The sequence below is a fragment of the Prinia subflava genome, chromosome Z (assembly GCF_021018805.1).
Source record: "Prinia subflava isolate CZ2003 ecotype Zambia chromosome Z, Cam_Psub_1.2, whole genome shotgun sequence".
Lineage (NCBI taxonomy): Eukaryota > Metazoa > Chordata > Aves > Passeriformes > Cisticolidae > Prinia > Prinia subflava.
In genome coordinates, this window is record NC_086283.1 from 14,611,920 (window position 1) to 14,627,125 (window position 15,206).

Consider the following 15,206-nt stretch of genomic DNA (forward strand, 5'->3'; position numbering starts at 1 on the left):
AGACCAAAAAATTAACTATCTAGTGAAGTTCTTTGTTAAGAGACCCTCAGGGTGGGAAGCAGACAAGAGCACTTACTGTGTTCTTGTTTCCCTCAGTTGTATGGGTTTATGTTATTATTATAAAAATATGCCAGGCATATTTAGTGGCAATATCTTTATTAATGTTCAGGGAACTCAATTCTGAATGAACAGATGTTTCTCCATTAAGGTAAACCCCAGCATCTCTTTTGAGGGAATAAATGATGTTTACCTGAGACAGTGGTTTCACAAGAACCTTTATGCCTTTATTACTTTACTGGTAGAAAAATAAGCCTTATAACAATGGAATTTAACAAAGAAATAGTATAATAAAATAAAGGTAGTGTTTTCTCAATATGTTTCTTCAGTGAGGCTGAAGGCCAAGAATTTTATTGTGGAGCTTGTATGACAGTAATATGGATTTTTCAGCATTTAATTAGGTACATATACTCTTTCTTTTTTTTTTTTCTTTTTCTTTTTTTTTTTTTCTTTTTTTTTTTTCTTTTCTTTTTTTTTCTTTTCTTTTCCCAAGAAGAGAGCGTCCCATATGTACATATTTCACATATATGTTACAGTCAAGGATCCTTACAGTCCATCTTGGTCATCATTTAGGAAACAGCACAGTGCAAAGCATTTGTGTATAAATCACATTTAAAACATGTAAATTCAAAGCTAACAGTCAAATGTTCACTGGGAAAGGTTGCAGAACAATACCACAGACTGACACATTCATTGGCACAAACCATTACCACATGCTGCATGTAGGGATCTGGACAAAGCTCTGTCAAATCCACAAACTAAGCCAGATCTTGCCAAACCTTGAAAGAATCTGCATAATTTTGGTGATAGTCTTCCACTCACACATATCTCTTTGCACTATCAGTGGAGCTGAACACCCTGCTTATGTGCTACCATGCTACCTACAGCCTTGGGGTCACCTCCACAACCACAGCAGTGACTTGGGAATGACCATCCATTGCAAATCCCACCTCTGGACAAAGGGAGTTTCAGGGACTCACCATCTCTCAGATCAGACTGTCCCTGATCAGACTCACCCAAGTGTCAGCAAAGGCCTCCAGTCCCCACATGGCAAACAGTGAACCTGAGCTGGCAGGAGGCACCCCAGTCCATGGCAGGGGGTTGAAACTAGATGATCTGTAATGTTCCTTCCAACACAAACCATTCTATGAGTCTATGATGTCACAATTACATGAGTCTATGGTTCTACAATTCCATGATTGTGCTGGCAGTACAACCATGACTGGTTCTCTAACTGCAATACAACTAACATCTGAAATGCAGACATGCACCTTTTTTTTTTTACCCCAAGCCCATGACTTATTAATTCTATATCCACCTTGAACTTCTGTCTGAGTTGCTGGGAGCTATAAACCACCACAGATGTGATTCTTGTTCATATCAGTAGGAACCGTATAAGCCCTCAAGAGCCTCAGCTGAACAGGGACTTGGATCATTGAAGCTTCGCAGAGAACATAAAGTAACAAGGATGGGAACTTCAACGTTGTGTCCAAAGCCTCACACAGGAAAATCTCTGTTGGTGCTGCACCACTTCAAGGCAGCTCCTGTGAACCTTACTTGCAACAGACTTCTGTTAATTCCATACTACTTGTCTCCCCTATATGTACAACCTCAGAGACCCAAAGCTGTCTAATTAGAAAAAACACAGCTTTGAGGGTGCTTTGTTTCAGAGTTTTGGAAGCAGGTTTAGCCAAACAGCTGGCAACTTCAGCGCAGTTTTGCTGGGCATACCTAGTTTGGGGAAGTGGAAAGCACAAGGAATGCCGCACAGCCAGAGCTACGTGGTGCTGCCTAGAGGACAGTGGGCCCACTATGACACATGGATGAGGAGGGAAACCTTTGGGGCATGTACAAGGCACAGAAACAGTCAAAACACTGAAAAAAAAAGAGAAAAAAATAAACTCTGCTTGCAAGTTAGACTGGGCTGATCTAACCACTTGCTGTCACATTCCAGATTTTTTTGTTTTGTCCATCACAAACTGCGGTCCTGCACTCTCTCTATGTCAGCACTGGCCCTCCTCCAGCCCTGCACCAAGCCATTTCAGTTTGCAAAGCTGGCAGATAGTAAGTCACCACATCAGCTAAGGAGAAGTGCTCAGCTCTGGCCTTCCCTCCGGACAGCCTGCCTTTTGATCAGCACAGGTGGCTCCACAGCCATCCCTCAGACCCTGTGAAAAGCTTCCTGGGCTAAACTCCCAGGGCTCTTCTAATACAGTCATTCTCCTTTAACTTGAGATAAAATTGTATTTTCTGCTGATTTCTCAGAATAAGAGGATAAGAAAAGCGCCTTTTGAAATCAGGTTACTCAGATTTTACAGTTGGATCACTGGACAAATTGCTGTGCTAGAAACCTCTTTCTTTAAATTCCTCTAGAAGCAACCCATCAGCCTAGATTTGATGGACTGTTAATTCCATGAAAAGCCATCAGCCAATCACTCACAACACCCATGGTCCTCTCCAAATTCCTCAGAATGAAAAGTCCCCCTCTTTAATACTTTGGGGAAACTCCTTCATCTTTTATCCCCTCTGAAACACACCAGAGCAGGTCAGATTTCATAAACTGTTGGCATTTTTACTGAAGATATTCCATTCTCCTTTCACACATTGAACACATCCTTCATTCTCTCTTCCATACAAGCATTTAGTTCACATAGGAAGAGCAACTGAACCAATTACCAATTTCCTCTTCTTCTTGATTCTTGCTTAAAAGAAGAGGAAACAACATGCAAAAGCTTTCTTATGGGCAAATATTTCAGATACTGCTTAGATAAGACCTGTGTTAGGAGTTCTTAAGAGTCTTCCCTTGAGATGGGCTTTATCTCTCCCTGATATAATTTATGGAGTAAATAGGAATGTTTCTAGATGGGAGTCTAATCTAACCAGAAAAATGTGAACCTGAAAGCAAGTATTTAAGTTACTGGCTGGGACCATCAAGGAAAAATTGAAATATCCCAGTGTCTCCTTCTTTGGCAACCCCGTAATGAGAAACAAAATTATGACAGAAAACTGTACAAGTCATATGCAGAAACATTGCAAAGTGCAATTGATGCAAAATGAATGCATCAAATCCAATGTTTGTGCTGGTGGCTTCCTTTTATTGCTCTTTGGGTTGTATAAGACCATTTGGATGCCTTGGGCCTGAGCTGCAGATGAGCAGTCAGCTGTAAAGTTGGTTGTGCTAAACTTGACTCAGCTTACTCTAATTTGTCTTGATATGAGTTTAGGCCTCTGCTGAGTACACAAGCAAAACTTGATCATTCTCACATTAATTAACACCTGCAATATTTGACTGCAAAATTGCTTTAGACATGCCCAGCACCTAATCCCATAAAAATGGAAGCGTTGTTAAAGCATGGATTGCTCCAGTGCTTGAAAACTATTGTGCAAAATAATTTAAAACACAATTGTGCTTCCAATTGTTAAAACACCTCATTACTTCCTCAATACTCTGTTACATTCTTGGTACCAAGCCCCAGATACATTAAGCTGCCAAGACATCCTAAAGCCTACAGAGAAAACTCAGTTTCAAACCAAAATATGCCCATAATAGTTATTCCACATAATGACTGCAAACACTTAATTACAGAGTACCAAGAGATCTTCATGCTCCTTCCCTCCAACTTAACTTATCCAATGGACTGATTCCTATTTCTCTACTCCTCTGCAGAACTTTTGCAGTGTTTACCTTTTAGAAGTAGGCCTTCAGTGTAAAATAAAGAGAATGTCTGCAGCCACATGTATTATGGCTGTCAAAGTAATTTGTGTAATTATTATTTTGAAGGCTAGATATCAATGTGGATTGAACTGTACGGTTAATTTTCCAACTGTAGATATCTGGCCATGTACAAATACTGACTTCATTCTGGTACAAAAGATACAGCAATGCATCTGCAGGTGTCCTAGTTTAGGACAAATTTAGGGGAAAATCCCCACAACTCCCTCCCCCACCACTAGGTTCGGGAGGAATTTCCTCAGAGGAAAAGTGGAAAAAACTTGTTTATTGAGAAACAACAAAAAAACCACTCCCCAACACAAGAAAAACAGTCTGAGATGACAACAAATGTTTTCCCCAGTCCAAGAGAGGGTGAGCAGTCTCTGCTGGGGAGGGTGCCAAAGCTTCTCTCAGGTGCAGACTCCGGGGGGTGTTCCCTTGATGTTCCCAAATCAGGGCCCGAAGCAGGTCCGATGTCTTCAGGGAAGGGAGGAAGGAAAGAAGGGGAAACACAAAAGCAGAAAAATGGCAAAAAGCAAGCAAAAAGCAGAAAGCAAGAGAGCAAAGCCAGCAAAGCAGCCTAAAGCTAGCAGCAAGCAAGCCAAAAGCAAGCAGCCGGGGGAGGGGCTCAGCTATAGACAAAACAAACTGAGAACATGGGAACAGGAAAAAAACAAACAAACAAAAAAAAACCAACACGATTTGGGATACAAAGCATGAAAATGTCCTGTCACCCCAGGACAGCAGGACATAACATTAGCTGTATCCTACAGCATTTGTAGTCTGAAGATTTTGAGGCCCCGAATATTTTGGACAGACTTCTCTACAGATAAATAGTCATTCTGAAGCACTAAAATACAGCAGTAAGAGCATGTCAGTGTGACATACATACTAAACCCACTTAGCTGGCTACTTTAACAGTACATCTTTTAAAAGTTGCACTCAAGATAGGTTCACTGCTTGCAGACAACTGCAACTTTAAATTTCAGAAGGGAATTCACAGCTGATGGACAATTTGTACTTCTAATTGAAAGCAAGGGTAGGGGAAAAGGGAAGAACCAAGCCAACATGTATTTTGGAGACTCCATTCTCATGAAATGGCTATGTAGAAACTGACCTAGCACAAAACTCCTGTGAATAACACTTCACTTGCTCTACTACCCAGCACCAGCTGGATCTGTTCTGAGCCAAGGCAAAAATGAAGTAATGTTTTATGACAGAAAGAAAATCCCATTACTAGGATGTCAAAAGTGAAATGCGCCATTGGTTTCATGCAAAGTGAGACTGCCAAGTGATTTGGTGAAATATTTTTAAAGATATTCTAGAAGCTCCTCTGTGCAATAGCAATTTCTCTGATTAAAGGCAGCATTACATTAAGAGTCATTTAATGGTCTGACCCGTGTAATAGCTCTGAAAAGACTGCATCAAAAGTTTGCCGTTGTCAAGGAAATGGTTGCTTGCATGGGTTTCATTTTTTCACTTAACCCCCAGGGTGGGAGCTGCATCTATTCTGGATCAGATCCCCTATTGAAATCCACCGTGCTACAGAAATGAAGCTCTCCTCAACAGCTATCCCTGAAATCATTCATCAAACCCTACAAATTGTCAGAATGGGTAGAAGAAGCTCCTGCAGCAAAATAAGTTTAGGAGCTTTGTCGGGTGTGTTTCCTTATGCATCCAGACAGGCAATCATTAAAACACAAGGATAGAAAATACACATTTCTGTTGTGAAAGAACTTCTATTGTGGACAAAAAGTGTATTTCAAGGGAGTGGAAAATGCCATGTGAGTAGTCCTGAAGTAATTTCAAAGGTGTGTAGATGTGGAAAGTTCTGCCTTCCAGACAGATCACTTTGAGTAACACAATGAGCTCCATGACAATTTCAGCCCTATCTGCGGAGCCTACAGAAATAACATCCTTGTAGCTTCATAATAGACACGCAGGATGCAATACAGGTATAACTAATTTTTCTTCTGGCTTTTGCTCTGTTCGCATCCTACATGGACTCTACATATTAAAAAAATCTGTATTATGCATCTCACTAGGGACAACTCCCAGTGTGCAATGTTTGTAGGGAGACCCTTACAGGAGGGATAAACACCACACTGTTCATCTCATAGGAATGCTTTGCTTGCAAGAAAGGTGATACAAAGAGAAATTTTAAATTGTTTTAAACTATTTCAGAACAATCCATGAACACTTCAGACAACCAAGCTGTCATGTCTCTTCAGAGAAGAGGTCATCATGAAGATACAGCTTTTTATATATCAAAGTTACTATTTTCCAGTTTGTCATACTTATTAATATCAACAAATTGATATCAACCAATTAATATTGATCCTTCTGAAAGCAGATGAGAAGACAAAACAGTAGAAGCAGATGAGGGAGACACAAGGCAGGCTGGGAGAGACAGGACAGTCTATCACGGTTTCTATCCCATATGGTCACTTACCAAACTCAGCTGGTGGAGCTAAAAGCTGACAATAAAGAAGATGAATGGCCATGCACTTCTCAGCAAACCTCAAATGTCTAAACTCTTCGAGTTTTATTTCCCAACAGAATGAACACATGCTCAATGGAATTAGGCTGAAGTGCCACAAAAGTGTGAGAAAGCTACAGGCAGAGCTTTCCCTGGCAATATCCATCAGGAATAATGTACAACATTTCAGCAAGGTCTGGGGTTTCTACTAAACCTTTAGACCTTAAGATGTCTGAAAAAGTTGTATCTCTGCAAATTCAATCACCAGTGAACTGTGACATGAAATCAAAAGGTGCAACAAAAATTAGCAAGAGCCAGTTAATAAACTTTAAGATAATACAAAAAACATTCCCTGTCAATGAGTAAAGTTTCAATAGTAAATAATTTATCTATCTCAAAGTATTATATGAACATAAAATAACCGTATTTGTTTTGATAAGAATGTATAAGCCAATATTTCACTTGATGATCTTAACAGCAACAGCTCTCCCTAACCAGGCAAATGGCAGGGATCTCATTGAACATATTCCTGTCCAGAGCTCTTTGCATAGAAGGCAGGTGCTGCCCTCTCAGCAGCTATCAGGTGACCTATTTTAACCTTTTCTTCCTCTTCTCTAGATCCACAAGACCTTTCTTTCATTATAAAAAGGAACAATTAAAGATTACTAGAGTTCCCAAACAATTACAATAGCCAGCCTTAAATTCCAGTTGATTTTGAAAGACTTTAATATTTGAAAGGCTGCCTTCTCCAAGTGTTAAAGACAAAGAGTAAAGATCATTGCTAAGCTTGCAAGATGAAAGAAGAGCAAGAATAATAAAAAGGAGGTTAGCGTCTCTGGAACACTCTATGCCAGACCTCTTTATTTCCAGTCAAGTTTTTCAATCAATCAGCTATGCTCCCAGAAAAATGTAATGTCTTTCCTTACACATTAAGCTACAAAAGAAAAATGCAGGCATAAAATCATATATACTTCCAGCAAGCACCTTCTGCACTACACTGATATCTGGCTTGCTGCCCTGCCTATTAACATCTCAATTTCTCAGTGCTGCAGAACAAATGGGGAAGAACAAAGCATGAAAACTTGCTTTTACATCTTGATTTTCACTCTTCTTTGGGGACATGGAAGTAAGCAGACATTAATTTCTTGGTTCAATATTTTTAGAATATTGCTGTAGGAGAAAAGACCTGGGCATGGGAAGACAGGAGAATATTAAAGTTAAACAAAGAAATAGGAGGGAAAAAAGATCTAAAGGTTCCCTGCTGGAAAGACAGTACAGTAATAGAAATTTCAAAGAATAACAGCACCCTCATTGATAAAAGTCACTGAGCAAGGGACAGCAGGGATCAGCTTCTTCCAGGGAATTTTTCATGCCAGCCAAACTTGGCTGACCACCTCAGCTGAAAAAGCTTGTGTATAGACTGGAAGAGAAGGGATAGAGGTGACGATCATGGCTGCAGAAAATTGCCCAGGGTTTTCCAGACTCAGGGCAAAAAGGATTAAAAAAACCCCCTCAGTTATCTCCCTTTATTACATTTACCTCCATTACCAGATTTTAAAATTACCAAATATGACCTCTGAGTGAACAGTGGGTGGGATATCAAGTGTTTCCTTGTCCCAGATCTAGTTCATTTTAAGTTAGAAATATTTTTCCTCACACCTATGAGAGCTAAGAAGCATTGGGAAGACCAATCCTTTTTTCACAGAGCATCTTAAACAGGTTTGACACGCTTGGTGGGAAGAAGGAATAGTTCATCCTGTCTCAGAAAGAAGATTGTTCTAGGTGACCTTTTGATAATGCTGTCAACCTGCCATTCCAAATACTTGTGGGGTCAGAAATCATGACCTGGGTCAAGGATATGTTTACAAACATCTTCAGGTTGAAACAAAAATTCAGCCTCCAACCTCAATCAGCACTGGAGCTAAGACCCGTAAAAAGCAGGGATTTTATGATGAGTCTGTCCCAACAGTAGAAGAAAGGACATTGAAGCTTGCCAGCTGACTCATCACATGGACAAGGACTTGCTGGTCATCAGGCATGGATTGCAAATGAAAACTCAGTGGTTAAAGGCTAAATTGCTTCCTAATCTAGTCAGGCACTCTGCTCGTCTCCCTACATCAGTATTGATTATCATGTTTTCTTGTAGTAGGTTTCCCTACCCCTCATTAAAATAGGGTTCTTTTCTAAATGTTCCTTCTTTGTGTCTTGTTTGCAAATTCACTTATGCTGAATCATTTCCTTCTAAGGAGCTCATGAATAAAATATGAAGATTATAAGTCTAGAATTCTTTGATGTGTTTTCAAGCATTAGGAGCTCAATCAGTTCTGTGCAGTTATCCCTTTGAAGTTTCAACTGGGCATTTTCTTCCTCAAAAAAGAAAAGCTTCTGTCCTTTTGAAGGATGACTATCTTAAAGATATACTATTTATTTTATTTTTATTTTTTATAATTGTTAAAAGTCAGAGGACACCATAAGGATCAGAAAAGGAAATAGTAACCATAAAAAAGGGTTACCCTTGGGGTAATGGATTTATGAACCTACAAGGATCTTTTGACTTATCCCATTTACATACCCATCAACATTAATGCAATTACTTCAATATCAACCTGGAATAGCACAAAGCAGACCTCAAGTTATATTATTCACAGAAATGTAGAACAACAATCATTCCAAGGAAGGGCTCTAACTCTTGGTGCGAGTTAAATTGACCAAGGAGCAGTGAGTAATTTCAGAAAGACACACTAAAGGAAAAAAACCCACTAAATTTTGCCATGCCCCCACTTACACAGAAATATTGTCCTTTGTATGTACTAGTGCTCATAATGTGTTGTGCTGCTTCTTAGTTTTGTCAGGTTCCAGGAATGAGATGTGATTGTTCAGAGCCTGAGCAGCTCCCACAGCTGAAACACCCATCTCCTCGAAGAAGTGCATTAGTGCCTTGCAGTGACTTTCATCATAAGGTACTGTGGAGCTCAGAGAATACTTTACCCAAAGTGCTCCCATGCAGCCATCCTAAGCCCAGAAACAAAATCAATTTGCTTTAATTCTCTTTCAACAGATATCATTGTCTGCCAGTTTTTCTTAAGGAATGCTTCCTTCAGAAGATAAAATTTCCTCACAAGGAAACACAGTTCTTTTATTCTCTGCATTAATTGCTTTTTTCAAACCATATCCTAAAGAAGTGACTTGTGAAATTTCTGTAGTTATGGTCTTTTACAACCACGACACGATTTAAGTATGTCCAACTTAACAGGATAATAGCCTGCAGTAAGCTGCGCTTTAAATTCAACTCTACACAGCTACCAAATTAGTCAAATGACAAGACTAATCTGTATTGGACTCTGTGAGACTTCAGTATCAGCGTCACTGGTAGAAAAATTAGGCATTTTTCTGCCTGCAACATCTGAATACTCATTGTTTTGCTCACAGATGGATTCATGGAAGCAGCAAGAGAAATCACACATATCTCCAGAATACTGTAACTCTGCTTGTGGAAATGGCCAGATGCTCACACAGAGACATCTACCCTTATTCCAACACATATTTCTACTTTCACACACCCATGTGCAGGAATCTGGGGTCTTAACTTCTAATAATCTCCTCAGTAAAGATGGATTTGTAAAGATGCAGTGAAGTGAAATGTTAGACCCTCCTAATCACCTATGCATAACACCAGTGATCAAGCATCACATGGAAAGTCAACCTCTTTCTGCCCCAACTCCATGTAGACCACAGAGCACCTGGTTGAAACAGTCCAGAAGACGACCCCAACAGCGCTCTCCAGATTCAGCAGGAAAATGATCTCACACTATCACTGTCTTCTGCTGGGTATCTGCACCTGCATCTTCTGTTGCAGAGACTCCGGTGCTCACACCTAATGCAAACACTGCCTTTCTTGAACTTCACTACTTCTTCGGCTGAATGGAAATAAAAAATAAAGCAAGCCTTTGAGTACACCAAAGAAACCCAGGCTTATTTACCAGCAGAATATTAAAAATCAGCCTTTTTACTCTCCCTGGCAAGAGACAATTTTATTGCATCTTAAAAAAGGCAGTCACACCATCTGTAAGAAGTTGTAGGTGTGAAAACCATGAGGGACATCATCAGCTCTGCAGTGAGCTAATACAGTCAAATAAATAGTTTGATTAGAAATGAGGATGTTGAATTCTGGACCTAATTTTCCTTCCTTAGTGGCTATGGATGCCAAATTACACTGTGCAAATGACACACAATTCATTCTCTTACGTGTGATTGAAGCAAGGTTGAAAAATTACTTTTTATGGAACGTGTTTAACAGTTCTCATTTTTTGTACTTTTTATCAGTAGTTAAAAATGAATGAAGATTACTTTAACTACATGATGTTAGACAAAGAATAAATAAAACTGAGGACTGCTAAAAGATTATTTTGATACATTTTAACCATTTAAATAGTCTAGATATGCTGGTTATGTACATTTTACAAAAATTTTCTTAACTCCTGGGATACGAATACCTAAGTACAAAAATTCTCTTCAGGGATAAATGCACTTAAAGTGGTTATTACAGCTTTTTAAAAAATTGCAGTTATTTTACATGCACTAAGCTGAAAATAGTATCCAAAACATAGTCAGACTCCTGTTGCTGTGGCAACACATTGTTCATGGTTTGCCTGTCTGAGGCAACAAGAAGTCTCAAATATTGAATTAAATACACTTAAGTCCAGCACTTAGATTTTGCCACCATGCTCCAGCTGAAAGCTAGTTTATTTAAATTATACTTAGAGGTGTTTTCTCACTGAGAGCCAAACTATTCCTTAACATACTGAGAGTAGAAGTCTTTCCAGATCTTAAGAAGGAGGATTGTTTAACACTCTGTGGAGCAGCACTCCAGACAATAACAAAGAGTGTTTTACTTTCACTTGCCACCATTGGATGGGGTAGAAGTCAGCAAGAGGTATCACTCCTTAGAGCTGAAGCCACTCTGCTTGTAGAAGATAAATCAGAAAATTCATTCCCGTTTGAGCTGCACCAAATCATTCCACTGATCTCTGTTTAGTTCCCAGCAGTGATATCTGGACACTACTTCTGCTTTGCAGCACAACACCCCACACCTCCATGCCAGCTGTGCTTGCTGCTCCAGGGAATGCTTTCCTTTCTTCTAGGGCAGTGCTGGGCCATGGGGTGCAAAAGCAGCAAGAGGTGTCTCCTTTAGAGCAGGGCAGCTTGATGTGCCTGGTACCAGCACTGCATAAACAGTGCCAGAGATGGGGAAGAAACAGAACACTGCTCAAAGCTCCATCATGTGCCACCTTAAAATCAATTCTGAAAAGCAATTCATTAAGCACAGAATGTACATGGCATTTCTGAGCAACAAAGGAATATGGCCTGACCATCACCACTGCCCTGACTTTCCATAGTAAACTTTAGTATTTGGCTGTTTGTAATCCATCTGTCAACAATTTCACACAAGAAAAACACCAGGTAAATTTACAATTAATTAATTCACACATTTTCAGGAAATTCTCCCCAGTCCTGGGAAGCACATAAACACATACCTATACTCTTCTGCATAATTCTTTTCTGGGTGGCTGGATAACAAAATTGTATGCAGCAAGTTACCTGTATCCAGGAGACACGAAAAAGCTGAGTTTTGTTTTGCTCTGACACTGTCCTTAAGGGAAGCATGCTTATGACCTCTGATTATTGTGTTCTGCCATCCAAGTCAGAATATTAATGTGCTTGCATTTTAATTTCAGTTATAACAGTAAGCAACTGTTCTACTTTGGACCTGAACTTCCTAAAATACAAAAATGTAGACCTGCAAGCTAATCAGACATCATTTTCCTGTATCTAAATAGAAGGGAAATATTCCCTCTATGAATCACCTGTGGTGACTTTGATTTATTTTTCATTAGCTGCAAAATGACTACCTAATACCTAGCTACCAGCATAGATGGCAAATGAAGCTCCCAGGAAAGCATTTATTTAGTTCACACATGACTTCACAAGGCAGAAAGTTACTATGGTTGGAAGAATGTCAAAGAAACACATCATTAAAGCCAAATTTCCAATATAATTCATTCACCAGAGGGAAGTAAAACCACTCCTCTGAATTTCACATCCTCTTACTCCTTCAAAACCATCTGCATATACCAATGACAGGGAAAAAAAGGATAGTCCACTGACAATAGGAAGGTGATGATCTTCCCGCAGGTCTTATGGGGGCATTTAACAATTGCAACAAAACAAATTCTGATGATCACAACCTGATCCCAAGCTGTGCTAACTGACCCACTGCATTCAGTGGGCCTGGCCTGAGATCCCATTAGCTGTCCCTAAAATGGGCTGCCGGTCCCTCCACTGTGTATTGCTGCCTTTGGCTAATTAAGGCAGTAGGATGCAGAGAAATCCCAGCATCAAAAAACCCCCAAAGAGTGACCTATGTACCATAAAACCTTGCTCACAGAAAACCTTCCTGAAACATGCAAACCACACTTCTTTCAAGAAAGCGGCAAGAACTCATGGGGCAAAAGTACACGTCCAAAATGTTTTCAATAAATTGTGCGCTACCTAATTTCCTGTACTTTGCTGATAGTGGCAAGAATTTCCTGTGACTGGGTAAAACCAAAGAACAGAAAGGTTTTTTTGACTGTGAGATTACTGTTCAATCTCTGTTACAGAAAGCCCAAAACTATGAGGGGAAATTCTTTCACAAGCTGGATCAAAATCTTCCAGAAAGTGATCCATTTGGGTGGGCATGCCCATGTGATAAAGGAGAGCAGGAATAAATCCAAATCCAAAGAAGTACAGAAACACTCCAAATAAAACCAACTAAACAACAATGCCTCACGTAAATACTGGTGTGATTTGTTTTTTAGGTTGCCTATGTATGTGGAAAATAACAGAGAAGCCTCGGACCTTTGACATTCCCACCAGTTGATTCTTTGCCCTGCTTTTGAGTCTGCCTATATACAGACATTCAGGCAAAGGCTTTTCATTTTCTGGCAAGAAACAGGACTGAATCACATCAGTAATGGCTTTCACCTTTAGTTCTCTTCCCTCCTTCCTATAAAAGCCTGTAAACCATTGAAATTTACTGAAGAAAATAAGTACCTGCAACTTCTCTAAAATTCAACTTCAGCATGAAGAGCTTTAGCTGGGGGGTAGTTATTTTTTATTATTATTACTTTTAAATAGATTAGAGTAAATTCTTTTGTGGAAGACCTATTGTATCAGTCTAAATTAATCCCATGTCCATCCTTGAAATATTGGTACTTTTCCTCTACTTTTCCTTAGAAACCTCTTTTTTATGCTGCCTTCAAGCTCTCTGCAAACATTACAGGATGGCCTGCTCCTTTTGGGCTTCAGCTGGCTCCTCTCCAGCTATCAGCTCAACACAAATTATATCTCCCCCACCCGTTTCTTCTCCCTCAAACAATTTTTTAGATACACTTTCCTGTGTGGGAGGAAGGGCCCAGGCACTGTCCCAGACCACTTGGTGAATCAGAGGTTTGAACAACTGGTTCCTGTATTGTGTGGGCAGATATTCAAAGGAAGAAAGGTTCAAGCCACCAAACCCTTTGGAGAGGCAGGAGAAGGTGCTGTGTGAAAGAGGAAGCTTTATATCTCGAGGAGCCCAACATCACATCTCAAGCTCATTTTACAAAGAGATTTTCAAGACAGTCTGGTTTCATGGATAGTGGGGAACTTCAAAGGCAAAAACTTCACCATCCTGTTGCACTGGTAGTACTCAGTGTCAATGACAGCAGAGTAGTCCCCCCCCATGCTATGGGACAGGGATTTCTCCAACCCCAGGAACTGCAGCTATTTTTGCAGTTTGGTAAGGTGCAGATAACATGTCATACCACATACCTGAAGGATTAAATTCTCTTGGGCCATAAATAGCAAACTCCTTTTCCTCACTTTGCCTCTTAGCAAGCCAAAGCCATGTTACCCCTCTCAGGGCAGTATCAGTGATGTTCTCCACTCAGCTGCACTTCCCATTCTGCCTTCCTGCTGGAGAGACAGCCTTGCCACTGCTGTGTTTGCTGGCATCCATTCATTCCCCTACTCTAACAGCACTTCCCGACTTGATTTCAGCTCCAGGAAAAATGCAAGAGAATTTTGTGTTCAAATGCTATCCAAATATTTATATTTTGCTTGTATAGTTTAGTTAATGTGAAATCACTACTAGCTCTTCTTTTCTGTTGAAATAATGAAGTCATCCAGAATAGATTTTCTATAAAGCTTAGCTCTCATTTCTATGCCTCTGAAAAGCTGCCTTTTTAAAATGGTGTTGTTTACAGCAATCATTGGAAGCTGCACACTATACAGAATCCAATCTTCAGTTCCACTGAGTGTTTCAATATTACTATAGTTCATGTGCCCGTGGAATAATATCACTTTTCTCCAGTGAACATACTATCAGCTATTTAGCTCTAGCAGTACTATCTAGCAGTCCAACTTTTAAGAGCCCAAAAGCATCAAAACAAGGATTCTGTATCACTCCTTCAGTATTGGAATAACATAATTAGGACAACACATTAATAAGAATATAGTTTGGGGTCAGATTTGGGGATATTCTTTTTCCATGCATTCTCCTTTCCTTGAGAAATTATCAGGTATCCCATAGAACTATATTACTGAAAAGGCATAACAAATTTCCCTTTGTGCAGTGAGATTTAGATGAGGTAGAGTGATTAACTGATTTATAATGATTTTATATGATGTATTCCCTCAAATTCCAGTTTTGACAGCCAGGTATCTGACAGGCCTGGGTTTAGTACCTACAAAGACTATTTTGAGACGTCTGTATTTTTGTCATTCTTTTCAGAGTTTAAAGACTCCTTTTTAAGTTGCTTTTCAAGACAGATATAGACGAACTTGAGCATGTCCAATAAAGGGCCAATGCAGATGACTGAAATATGCTGAAAACAATGGCACTTCTTAGGATGAAGATGAGAAAGTTTAGAGGAGATA

At 39.7% G+C, this 15,206-nt stretch overlaps 1 long non-coding RNA gene across 1 annotated transcript in view; it reads right to left on the minus strand.

The window, feature by feature from the left end:
• LOC134564077 (uncharacterized) overlaps positions 1 to 15,206 on the minus strand; it is a 254,863-nt gene that overhangs the window by 185,616 nt on the left and 54,041 nt on the right. The window lies entirely within an intron of this gene.